The sequence below is a fragment of the Phoenix dactylifera genome, unplaced genomic scaffold, assembly GCF_009389715.1.
Source record: "Phoenix dactylifera cultivar Barhee BC4 unplaced genomic scaffold, palm_55x_up_171113_PBpolish2nd_filt_p 000502F, whole genome shotgun sequence".
NCBI classification, from domain to species: domain Eukaryota; kingdom Viridiplantae; phylum Streptophyta; class Magnoliopsida; order Arecales; family Arecaceae; genus Phoenix; species Phoenix dactylifera.
In genome coordinates this window covers 133,428-147,500 of record NW_024067919.1, presented here as the reverse complement: position 1 = coordinate 147,500, position 14,073 = coordinate 133,428, and the positions used below count along the sequence as shown (strand labels likewise).

The 14,073-nt window shown below is 33.4% G+C and overlaps 1 protein-coding gene across 4 annotated transcripts in view; it reads left to right on the top strand.

Annotated features, from left to right (window-relative positions):
• LOC120103982 overlaps positions 1 to 11,730 on the top strand; it is a 24,010-nt gene extending 12,280 nt beyond the window's left edge. For 2 of the 4 annotated variants that reach the window (XR_005508439.1, XR_005508437.1), the window contains exon 3: positions 11,393 to 11,730. The gene's annotated coding sequence lies outside the window, so the exon portion shown is untranslated. Of the gene's footprint in view, positions 1 to 11,341 lie in introns of all 4 variants that reach the window. The other 2 variants (XR_005508438.1, XR_005508436.1) reach the window with 1 other exon arrangement.
• Positions 11,731 to 14,073: the final 2,343 nt, after the last annotated feature.

The window sequence follows — 14,073 nt, the reverse complement described above, 5'->3', positions numbered from 1 at the left end:
TTTGTTTGTTTTTTGACCATGACCATGAGAAGGCTCAGGATCAAAGTCCGTGGAACCAATACTAGAACCTGTACATATTTTCCTCAATGGTACGGTATGGTACAATACTGTTTTGTGCCGACTCGCCGCATATTGACAAAGGGGAGCTGGAGAGGGAAGGGGAGAGGGAGAAGGAAAGAGAGGAAAAGAGAGGGATGGATGGAGCGAGGGAGGGAAAGGGATGGCATGGTTGTTAATAAGATGTAATATATTGCATTAGTCTTATACAATGACATTATTATCTATCACTATTATAATAATCATAATGAATATACTTTGAATTGTTCCAATATAATAAATTTTCTATTGCATATGGTTATATTTTACAACACAAGATTATAGTTCATATTAATACTATGATACTCATGATAGTACGTACTATATGTTTTAGTATTAAACTACGCATGATTTAGATAATATTAATATTGTAATACCACCATATTATCATATTAGCAGGCATAGTATTATTAATATATCAAAATAAAAAATAACGCATATTTATTATTTTCATCTATACCATATTAAGAAATAAAGTTTAAAATTTTGAATTATTCTTTAGCAGATTCAGCTTGTTAGCTTTTTTGATAAAGCTACTCATACTTTAATTCTAAAATGGTCATCTATTCTTAAAAAAACAACAATAAATGAAAAATGCAATCAAATAATACAGTATGTTGGGCAAGAAAATCTTTTCAAGTATTATAGCGCGCGCGCGCGCACACACACACACGCACATATATATATGTATATAAAGAGAGGGAGAAAATATCTTTTCAAGTATCATAGCATATATATATATATATATGTATGTATGTATGTATGTATGTATGCATGTATGTATTGTATATATGTATATATAAGAAAGAAACTATAATCAAATATCTCAATGAATAAGGAAATGAAAAATCAAAATGCTTTAAGAAGGAAGGTGGATTCAAATCACTATTTATCCATAATTTTTGAATTAGTTTTTATTTTACATATAGAATCATTAGTTCAATTATTTATGTTTTGTTTCCAAAACTCTAAAAGTAAAAGAATTAAAATAACAACACTGATATATGAGTTTATTGTTTCGATCACTTTTTAAAATGGCCATTTCATGTGCCTTTTTGCTATTTTATTATAACACTACTAGCAAATGGGCATGTTCGCAATTGGGAAAACAAATTAAAAGTTAGATTATAAATCATTGATGTTGCTCGAGTGCAAGTGTACTTGATCAGATTAATTATGCTCCAGCATGATCAGGTTCGGGGTTATGCATCATCCCAATCTGTACCAAATACGCATCTTAACTCTGATTTACGATCAACTGCATCCAACAAAAATATAATATTAATATAGCACTTTTATTATTATTTGTTAGCAATAGTACCAATTTAAGTGATGTGTAGATCGCACTTTTGTGCTCTCATCAATTGACGTGAGGTATATTATATAAAGATGAATTTAAAATCAATTAAACTTAAAAATCAAATAAAATTTAAAATGAAAAATAAAATGTACAATACAATAGAGAAATAAAAAGTAAAAATATAAAACAAATGATTACAAATGATCAACTAGATATTATAACAAAAGATTGCAAGTCATTCTATTTCTACAAATTGCAGAAATTTCTAGCCACAAGTGATCTGATCTTCAAAAATCTCATAAATCTTGCCTGTGAAGATTCTACATTTATGATGACTACAGTGAATTCTAAACCTCTGTCTTATATTATATGTAAAGTTAATGGGTGAGTTCCAAATTTGAATATAATAAGATGACATATTAAACTAATTTGCTTGGAGTAGAGGACAAGCGCCTATATTTATGATAAAATGAGATGTTAAGCTATGCAGGAAGGATTTTTTCCCAAAAAAGGATTTTCCCCCCTTTTTTGGTCGAGAGTGTTTTTGGAAAAAAAAAAGTGATGTGAAATCTTGATAAAATCCCCAATATTAAAATAGATTTCATTTTAAAATAATATAGATTATATTATTATAAAATTTCAGTTCATGCATATAGTATTGTCGATATACTATGATTTTATCAACTGTAATATTACTAATAATGATACTCATGCTATAAATGTAATATGGTTAGTGTTGCATGGAGACAGACACGGGAATCACAGATTTGGATACATATTCAAATGTCTGTCTTGACAAGAGGAAATAATGGAGATGCAAGGATACATACGATAATATATAATTTTAATTACATAATGCATATTTATATCTTATAAATTGGAAGACGTTGTATGGTTTCTCAATATGCATGTTTCTTATCCTACTTATTTCTAACATCAAAATGGAGGCTCTAACTCATTGTTGGTAAAGTGTAGCCCGCTGCAAATCTCTAATAGCTGCAAATGAAGAATTTTATATATGTATCCGATTCGGATATTGTATCCAACATGGTTGATTGGAGCTGGATGCAAGTGTTCAAGTAATAATGAATATGCTATATGTTGTATTTGATATATATTAAATTATATGATATCACGATACTATGTCAAACTCATTTTTATTGTTTCAGCATAACAACCGAACTACCTGCAACCATTTTGGCCTTAGGTTAAAACGCTACATTAATCCAATCATTTAGTTATAGTTTTTAGATGTTGAATTTCATGGAACCCAAGCATGGGATTTAGGTTGTTTTAGCAACTAGAATTGTAGTAGGTTCAATTACGTGCAACCAAATGTGTATGCGCTAAAAACTAAACAACAAAGCTTTTTTATTTGCAGAGTTATTATTAATATAACACAACAAAATTTGGTTTTAAACACCTTGTACTATAGATGGAATTTTAATATATATATATATATATATAGGGGATTGATAACCTACTCTCTGTTATGGTATGTTATCAATCTACCCATTTTTCCGTAGACAAAAAATACCCTTACTTTTTATAACTCTTAAGGGTATTTTATGTCTTTTTACAATCTCACATTAACTCACCCTCTCAACCCCCCAATTAATACTCTCTCTCTCTCTCCTCAGTGTATATATATATATATATATGTAGGTATGTATATGTATGCATATATATATATATATATGTATTATTATATATGTATATGTATACATACATACATACATATATGTATGTATGTATGTATGTTTGTTTGTTTGTTTATATGTTTATATATATATATGTATATATATATGAGAGAGAGAGAGTATATTAATTGGGGGGTTGAGAGGGTGAGTTAGTGTGAGATTGTAAAAAGACATAAAATACCCTTAAGAGTTATAAAAAGTAAGGATATATATATATATATATATATATATATATATTATATATGTGGGATTGTAAAAAGACATAAAATACCCTTAAGAGTTGTAAAAAGTAAGGGTATTTTTCTCCAATGAAAAATGGGAGTAGGTTATCAATCCCCATACACACACACACATAGAGTTAATGTGAAGATAGTTTGGTTTTTTGTTTATTTTTTATTTGTTGAGAGAGAGAGAGAGAGAGAGAGAGATAAAGGGTGGGAGACCCACTCAATATAAGTTACCCAGGCTTAAGTACTTTGGGATGCACCACCTAGGACCTGAACCTAGAATCCTCTTCGTAGGAGTAATATATGACAACTATGATAAAGCCTAGTTGGCAAACAATTTAGTTTACTTGAATAACTATTTGGCATGCAGATTAGATTTCCTTTCGTTGGGAAGAAAAATTGTGAACCATACTTGTACATGCACATGTATAGGAAGGTAGCGATATGTCTCATAGGAGTTCATTTGTTGAATCATCATATGAATTACGAGGCATCGAAATTTGTAGCAAGCTTTTGAGGTTGTAGAATGTCGTCGTTGTTATATGGAGTAATGTTGTCGCTATTGAATGAGCATCGTTTGCTATTTTTATCATATAGAAGGGTACCGAACAAAAATGCATGTGTAAACGTATCTTACCTAGTAGCAACACTAGCCACATGTTTCCCTTTCTAATTGTTGGTTCGCCATCCAATTCATGTGGAACTTGAATGTTTATCAGGGAAGGTGTGGATAATGATTAGGCTTTTCCTAATACTTAAATGGGTTGTTTTATGCCATATCATTTTGGCTATTAATAACATTATTGTAATAGTTATTAATGCATTTCTATCCAATTATACATGTTTATATCATTACCATAAAAAAGGGCCATTACCTAGCTATAGTCTCGGCAATCCAGGGTCCTCAGAGGGGCAAACTAGGATAGACATCAACTTGTGCTATTTACGGACTTGAACTTGTGCTATTTCGCTTGGTAGCCCAAGCCTTTTACTATTGCCCCAGGCAAGATTTGCCGTCTTGGTACCGAACTCTATACTAGCGGTTGCTAGCATAGTATTGGTATAGTAGGGTACGGAATTTTTTTGGCGTACTGAGTGTTGGTACGCCATCCATATCGGATACTGATACCGAACCGATATGATACGGTATGCCCCTTACTGTCCGGTTCAGGCCGATAAGGCATACCATGGCACCAGGCAACTGCCCCTATTATATACCATTACCTCGATGAAAATTCCAAAACTTCACATAAAACCACTATCGAAGTAAATATAATGGCAAAATGGATGGTGTAAAGAGTTGACTAGAGTTAGATATACGTGAGATAGAAGCGACGGATCATCATTCCCTTATTAGACTTAAGAGAAAAGCCTTTATTATGATGCATTAAAGGGGATAAAATAGAAGAGGGGGTGCAAATTGCGCAATTTTGAAGTACAATGTAGCCTTTTTCTTTGAGTAGGAATGCTAATGGCTAGCTAGGACTATGAACATGTCAGACTAACTTGGTCCATCAAAAATTTTGACTGGACCTAGTACTGACTTTACCTAGATATGACCAACCGTCTTCAAACTTGGGCTTCGCTTGACAACAAAAGCTAGACTGAGCTTGACTCTTGCCGACTTTTTGTCTGACCAAATTTGGCTTTAAATGCTTCCCACATTTAGGTCCATTTGCATGTGTTCAATCCATTTACATGAAGTCTTCAAGAATGTAATTGCAAATAAGTTAGTGCAACTCTAAATAAATTGATGAGTGAAGACATAAACTTGAAATTGTTCATTCGATTATGCAAAGTGCAAAAATGGCAAGTAGATTCATTTTTATCAGAAAATTCCCGTCCTTGACAAAGTAATAGCAACTCGAAGGGAACCATATTTCATTTTAGAATGTCTCATTAGAACTTCAAACTTGAAAAGGCAAATTATGATAAATAGATGCTCTACTAAAAACAAACTATTTTTAAAAAAATGCAACTTATGACTTGCCTCTAAATGAATGAAACATTAACAACAATCAAGGCATATAATTCCTTTCAAAAACATTAGCATCATCTAGACTATCATTATCAATGTATCAAACTTTTCGGGACTTGTAAGTTGTAACTATCAGAAAGAAAAAGGATAATCAAGTTAGAGCAAGGTTTGTTGTATCATGCTGCATAGGGCAGTATAGCCCGTGCTTAACTAATCCTAGGCGGAACTGGGATGAAATCTTATGTCAAACCGATTTGTGCTTCTCGGTTCTGCTTGGTACGGGTCGATCTGACTAGTAGCTGTCGATTCCCAGGTGGTATTGGTTGGGAGCATGAGAAATGGATATGTCGAACTTTTTTCTCTCGTGGGTTATTTGAGAGTGCTTTGTCACCAAGTTTTTCCCTATTTAGGGCTCCTTCGATCCAAGAGCATCACCAAAGTATGCAAAATCTCCTTCTTTTTGGTTTTCTATGCCAAAAATAGCCAAAAAAATTAAAGAAAAGAGGAATCATGTCCGAATTTTATATTCTAGCATGATTTCATGACATGGTGTATTGCTAACTAGGATCTACCTAATGAGACAAATATTATTTTTCTACAATACGAATTTTGGAAAAATAATTTATAAAATAAAAGTGCTAGTCAAGAACAAAAAGCAAGTAACTAGGCTATGACATTGAGTGGCAGCATGGAACCATGTTACAGAATCAACATTGCTAGAGGTGGAACTGGTGTGACTTGAATATAGGGAAAGTAGAGTCACTAGGCTAATCTAAGTGGTGGAAGGCTGCAAGGTACTGAACAAGGTCCAGTTAATAAGGAATCATCTTCAGGGAGAACAGGAAAAGCCAAAGAGAAACAAAGAGGGATCAATTGATGAATCTCCCAATCACTAGCTTATCATACGAATGATCTAAATCCATATGAGGTGTAGATCTGGCATGGAGGTTCAGATTTAGGCCACTAAATAGGTGAATTCGGGTGAGGAATGGCAGCAGGACAGGTCGCCAGACATAGAGCACAATTTGAATTCTTATATTATGAGAGGGGTGGTGGATCAGGGGTAGTCCACAGATTCAAGCTTTATGAGGAATCATTCAGTTAGAGGTGATGGTAGTGGCAATGATGGTAGTAGAATAGAGTCCATGTTTGGGGTGTTCAGTAAGAAAGGGAAGAAGATCAAAGGGAGTGCATGGGCCAGTGCCAAACATCTGTGATTTGGATTTGCAGACCTGCCCAAGCACAGATACCAAGCAACTCAGAATTGATACAATATTTAAGAACATGAACAAAATATGTGGAGGGCAATTGAGAAGTGGTTTTATTTCAGCCATATACCTGCTTATGTGGCTGCAAACACCTACTACTGCAGCATGATTGGCCGTTCAGAAAGCCAATCCGGGCGTTGATTATCCTGGGCCGTTGATTATCCTGGGCCTTGTGACGTATAGGGTGACCCGCCCAGGACTTGATTAAGCTCAGAGATTGGGTGGTTTCATTCTAGAGCAGATAAGCCACATATGGTGTGACTTTGATTTGTGATGCATTGTTTGGGCCAAGTAGACAAAGCATCATAAAGTTCATTATACTCTATGGTAGGAGGATATTCTTCCACAAATTCATCGAAGTACAACAGTGACTACATCCCTGGCTTGGAGAAGGGAGTGAGTGATCAGATGGGGGAATAGAATATCATGTAGGTGGTCATAGATAATGGAGCTCAGTACAAGGTCTGAGAGGAGCTAATGATTAACCGGCAATATGTATTTTGGACCCCATGTGCTGCCTGTTGCATTGGTCTATTTTTCAAGGGTGTAGGCAACATCTGAAGAGTGAAGTAGGTGATGGCGACTAGTCCATCGGTAAAACTATATATAATCATACATGGATATTGGTATTGTAAGGAGGTTTGTTAGGGCATAGATATTGAGTTTGGCCGTCACTCAATCTGGCATGCACTCCTATTGGCCTGAAGATCCTCATTGATAAGAAATCATGGTTGACAATCATGTTTACAGTGATGACTAGCTAAATTCTAGATGGACTTGTGAAGGTACATATGGAAACAAAGTAATGGGGATAGTTTTGGGCATGCAATGCTGGCAATGGGTTGTGGAATAGAGAAGGCAATTGTTTGCTAATTGCAACCAAATAAGGTAATGCATATTTTAAATTTATCTATTCATTTTTTACTTTAATTATTAGTGTATATATATAAGTTGATCATATTTTTCTTTTCGTTCTTAGGCACACCGCAAAAATTGACTTTGTTGATAATGGGGTGAATGGTGATACTGATTTTAAAAAGAATAATGTACCTTGAAGACTGTTGTGCCCATGTATTTGAAGTTACATAGTTAAAGTTGCATTTGCTCATTTAAAATCACTTCATTTTTTATTAATTATCTTTTATTACAATTTTACTTTTAGATTTGAAGTTGCAGTGAGGTATTTTTAAAGGATTATGGTTTCGTTCAAAAGAGCAGACTTTTTTGGCTGTTATTTTGGTGGGTTTAAAGATTGGCTTTTGAAATTGTCCTCATCAGATTTACACTTTTATGAAAGTTGCCACCTTCCCTCTATTCTCGTGATTAAGATCAGGCAAGATGGATTTGGCTACTTCTAAGTAAGCATCCTTTATGGTTGTACCTAGGAAAAACTATGTATTTGACACCCAAGGAGTCATGGATTCCTTGTGCGCATGGTGGAGCCCCTATATATCATGCCTGTTGCCTTTGTGAGTTCACCGTAACTCAATGAACTTTAGAATTTTGTGAACCCTGCATGGTATAGAGAAGTGGTTGTGATGCGATTGAAGATTTCAACCATAAGGGGCATGTTTGGTGTTGCTTCCGCTTTTTAAAAAGTAATTTTCAAATATTGGATTTATTTAGTTTCAATTAAAAGTACTTTTTCGTATATTTAGCATTTGGTGATCAGATTTGTTAAAACTACCTTTTGTAGATGAGCTTAACATATTTGGAAGATATGGAGCAATCTTACAAAAGAAGTTAGAAATTAATTTTTCTAGCTTCTTGTAAAAGTGCCTTTTTGACTTCTACTTCCTATAGAAGCACTTCTCAAATGATATTGCCAGACACTTATTTTTTTTAGGATTTATTTTTTTCACTTTAAAAATTGTAAAGGATTTTTTTTTTAATAAAAAAAAGCAACACCAAATTGCCGTACACTCTTTTCATAGGCTTAGAGTGCAAGCAAGTGCACAAACGTGGAAGGAATTTAATGAAATATATCATGTAGATCTGAATGTGGGAAACAAGTTCATGAATAGAGCTCAATGACTACCATTTTTAGAGAATGAAGACTAAAAAGAAAAACAAAATTTTGGACTTGATGGGGTAGTTTTGTGAACCATATCATGTGGCATAAAAATGATGAAAGCATGTCATGGATGGTATCCTATAAGATTCATTACTACTATTTCTAGTAGCATGCAGGTTGGAACGAAACAAGTGTTGTGGGTTGCATCAATGGACAGGTGTTCATGAACTATCTTTTAGCATTCAATCATGGGAATAGAGTTCATAAGATAATTCTACAAGATTCAGAATTACCATATTTGGGATGATGCTGATTAGTGAGAAAAAAAATATTAGTCTCTGTGACTGAATGCATGAACCAATGTGTTCATGAATAATGATTAATTCTTATATTTGAACAAATGAGTATCTAAGGGCAACTATAGTGGAACTGGAACCGCCTTGGTGTGTTAACTGGTTGGGATTTGTCTGGGTTTAACATGATCTGGATTTGACTCAAGTTTGTTTTGAATCTAGAAAGCCAGACTGGATATTAGTCTGAGCAAAGTAGAGTCTAAATCAAATTCAAGGATGAGATATGGTAGAGTTTGATAAAACTAGTTATTTATAACTGCTTCATAGATTGAGCAACATCTTATATGACATTCAAAATGAAAGAAAGAATTATATATTATTCTCAAACCATTTTTGAATTGTGTAGTTTTGAAGGAGCTGTTTTGTCTTGTAACAGTCCTTGGTATGTGAGTAACTTAACATTAGCTAAGAGATGTAATGCAGTTTCTCTTTGATGATGACATTTTCAAGTTTCGAACTTTGGGTCAGTTGTATTATTTAACTTGTTGATGAGTCAACAATTTGCTTATGAAAAAAATCTAATAGCTAGTAAAAAGTTTTTTTTGTTGTTATAAAGTTCATAAGGAGTCACATGTTCTAAAGATTGGAGCATGCCCTATGGATGACAAGGTTATATAAACAGTTAGTGTGCATTTCTTGAGAGGGCCATCACTTTTTTATGTACCATTTAGCATCTTCTGCTTCCTTGTGAAATCACATCTCAATCTTTGTTGGAAAATGAAGGTTATGAAAAATTCTAAGTTCAAAGTACCTGCCAGATTGAAATGGTCAGGGCTGACAATGGTGAATGATCATGTAGGTCAAAGCTCACAGGCAAACTGAAACACATTAATATCATTAGGAGGGTGTAACTTGGTAAATTGCCAAGATATCTGGATTTAAAAGTAGAGAGTACTAACTTAACTCAGGACGAGAACATGATTATGGTGAGATTACTAGCTAGTTGAATTGGCAAAGTCACTGGGGGTGGGTTCTAGTGACTTGGGTTCAAGTCTTATCCTCACCCTAACTTTGGCCAGGTTCCCTCCCATATTATTTCTCAGAAGTGAGATAGTTGTGCCACACACGAGAGAGAACATGATCATGATGAGATTGAAATAAGACTAAACACCATCTAGATGCGGAAATTGCTCGTCGGTAGATCTAGAGTTAATATAGAAGGGCGGTATGGATGTTTCTACCTTCTACAAACTTGTGAGTATTCAGCAAAGGTCCAGTCTGTCAAAAAGTTGTAACTGGAGTCAAGCTGACCTTACACTCATGTCTAGATATAAAGCAATGGTGGGGCATGAAGCTGTGGAAGGGTGGGTATAGGGATCAAAAATGTATTTGGGATCAAAGGGAACAAGACAATCTGATGGCTTTACGATTGTGTTCCATTAATGATCTGGGTGATGAAGAAAGGTAATAAATGCAAAATGGTTATAATTGGATCCATGAGTGGAACTTTTTTTTTTGTCAAAGAAGCAAATGTAAATTGAACATGATGCCTGATCTTTTGCCTTCTTCCTTTTGTAGAGCTTTTGGTAAATGAGACGGTCAATGGTTGCAGCTCAACCTTTTAGAATCTAGAAATTGGAAACTGTATTGAAAAGGGGAAAACAAACTCCCGTCACTTCAGATTGGGAAAAGATGAAAAGTAATGAAGTTTTCTTTTAAAAAGCATCACTAAATGCAAAAGATCTCTTGAGATTGGAATTCTGACGGGGTTCCTCATAACGGGAGTTTGATGGTTTGGTGATGAGCATGGAACTCTTGTGAAGTCTCTTTTTTCTTTTCATTTTTAAGGAGGTTCATAGGCAATGGGCAACAATGGGGGGGTGCCTGCTGTGGTTGATAAGCATGTGTTTAGAGGACTAGACATTAAGAGCTTGGGCGGCTCATTTTGAGCTTCTACAATAGGAAATTGTTGGTAGCTGAGGGTGGTCTCTAATTTTAGATTTACAACCGACCTGGGTAGAAGCATTTGACATTATGATGGTTTTTGGCTTTCTACGCTATTCAAGATGTTCAGCTTAGAGGTAACGGTGAAAAACAATAATTTTGAGAGGACTGAGAATCACATGAACAATATTATTTCAAACTAATAAAAAAACTACCAAATTGTTTACAGATTTTGATTCTGTGAATTATTTCAGGTAATCTAGGTAGTCTAAAATTGTCCAGTTACTCACAAATTTAAACTCTATTAGAAAAATTTTCACAACTTATTTAAGAAATACTTGTGTTACAGTCGGTGATAGTTTTACTTTCCCATATCCATTTTTACTGTTCAAGTGTGTTGTATGCTTTTCTTGTACAATTAAACATATACAAATATGTTTGTAACCATAATCATTTATATTTATTTATTTTATTCACTTCATTCTTTTTTTTCCGTGTCTTTTGGTGAAATTTGCCTCTAGCCAAGCTGTTCCTGAAAATGCTTGAGATTGATTGTGAATGGTGTGAGTTAGGTACTTCCATGAGGATCTCCTTGTCTATACTGTGCTATCTTATAGTCCAAATGCCTGGACCTAGGGCCATGCAAGGCTGGATGCTGAAGTCTGAGCCATCCTCATTGCTGCATCCCTTCCCCTCATGTGTCACGGCCTTCATCTAATTATTGATCGAAAAGTCTTTTCTTTTCTTTTTCTTCTTTTTGTTATTGCTAGTCTCAATGTCACAGGACTTGATGCGGTGTTCAGTAAGATTTTGTTTTCTTTTTTTTAATTCCTTCTCATGTTTTTGTGAACTGTAATCTTGGACTCTCAGATTTGCCAATGAGAATAAAATGAAGCGGCAATTGGAGAAAGCAATTTTTTCTATTATGTCTCAGGTGAATTTTGCATACTAAGGAGTGAACAGAACAATGGGTTCTTATCTGCACAATTATCACGCATTTATGAGGGACTTAAAAAATGTAGTTCATAAGAGCTGTCTACTCCAAAAATTTGATATTTTATGTTTGTTGTTAAGATAGTTGGAATTGGATTTCTGAGCAGAGCCAGTAATTACCTTCCGCTAGGAGGAAGAAAGAGAGAACAAATGTTGACATGCACATATCATGGGAAGGTGGCAAGTTTTAAAGTAACAGCTGTCAATCCTCTTTGTTCTGTTATATATATATATATATATATATATATATATATATATATATATATATATATATATATATATATATATATATATATATATATATATGTGATAATAAGAGGAAGCAAAGATAATGGATGCTAAAAAGGATTATGTGGTATTAGAATTGATTGTTTATAACAGAAATGGTGGCTGTTATTTTTTAATTTGTATTGTTTCTTAAAACAAGACAGCATCTCTTTTCAAATTTCAGATTTTTCTACTAATTTTTCTCGTAAAAGAGATTGTACAGCCGGAAAATAATAATTCTTTGGTGAATAATTATTTGAAAAATAATGTCATTATTAGTTATAACAGCATTATAACGGTCATTATTTCAATTCTAAAAATTTATAAAAATGTATTGTAGTTTAAATAATGCTTATAATCATTATAATGGTTTTGGTGGGGGTCATAACACAGATAAGATGGTTATGGAAACCTTGGAAAGGAGCATGACAGGGATCAAAAGAGATTGCAGCTTGGGTGTGTAATGCTCTCTCTTGCAGTCAAAAGAAAAAGAGATTGCAGGTTGAACCATGATTCAACTCGAGGTTGTTTTAATCAACATGAGAAGTGGTTTGTTCCCAGTCAAATGGCATGAAATCATGAATACAACTTCAATTTTTTTTCGCTTTTTTCAGAAAAAAAATATTTAGGGAAGTGACAAATCCAGGGATGTGTGTTAAACGCTCTTCATACGGCCTTGGCTGCATGCTCCCCGTCCACACGGGACTCTTATTTAGTCAAAAGAAAAAAAAAAGTTGTTCACGCTAGGTAAAACCCTAAGCCTCTTCCTGAGATGATTGTTATATGCTATGCCATTTTGCCCTATATGAGATTACAATTATAGCCAGCTGTTTTTATCAGGGCACCCATCACTTTTAGCCGAGAGGTTGCAAGATATATGGTAGCGGCATTTGGTGACTGAAATGAGATCACTAAGTTGATCTTAGATAATTGATAACTCTTATTAGTAATTAACATCTCCACGTATTTTTGAGTAATCTATTTGGTATTCCAAGAGTATCCAAAATTACTGACCATATAATATTAAAAACTACAACTGATATATTCTATAAAAATATATATATTAATTATATAAAATTCTATTATAATAAATTTTAATATATTAATTATTAATATATTTTATAAAAATATTTATCAATCCTATAAATTATTAATCTGATTCAAATTTAAATGTTACTAAAGAATTAATATCTCATTGATAGTTATAATATATGATTTTTTAATACTAAAATTTATTTTGTTCAGAAAAATAAGGTAAATAGAAGTAATATTTAAAAAATTTTGTAATACACATATAAAGTACAATAATGCATCTCTTATAATTTAAAAATCTAATTGAATAATAATATCATAATAATATGATTAATAATATATTAGAATATAATATATCACAAATACTATATATAATATCAATATAAATTAATATATAATATTGGTATAATAATTTAACGGTATATTAATATACTATTTTTCTTGCTAGACTAAAAAAAAAAATTCCAAATTTTAGCCCATCATTGCCTTGAGGTGATCTTGGATATTTGTCCTGAAGAATTTGTTTTCTTTTAATGGGCTAGACTGTGATTTGAGAAGTAGGGTAATTTAGGATTGCTACCACATAGGATCATCATGGAACAATTAAATGAGGCGTGGCAAGGCACCATCTAGTATCAAATGTTATATCTTGAAACATCCAAATACATGTTGCAAAAATTAAATCTCTAACAACATGCATTTGATTATTAGCCACACAACAATAATGGATTAATTGAAAGGTTAATTGCCAAACATAGTCTAGCATATTGTGGTTTTTGTTTTTGTTAATTGGAGGATATAAAAATAAAATTAACGTTAGGCATGCATGCATGCAATACACCTGGTAATTTATTCCTGTGTAGGCCGTGATTGGGTCGGGTCAGGTATCAAAAGCTACCCCAAACAGACTTGAACTTTGCAATAGGTTTGACTTTGATTACATACGCAATCCATTCAACAT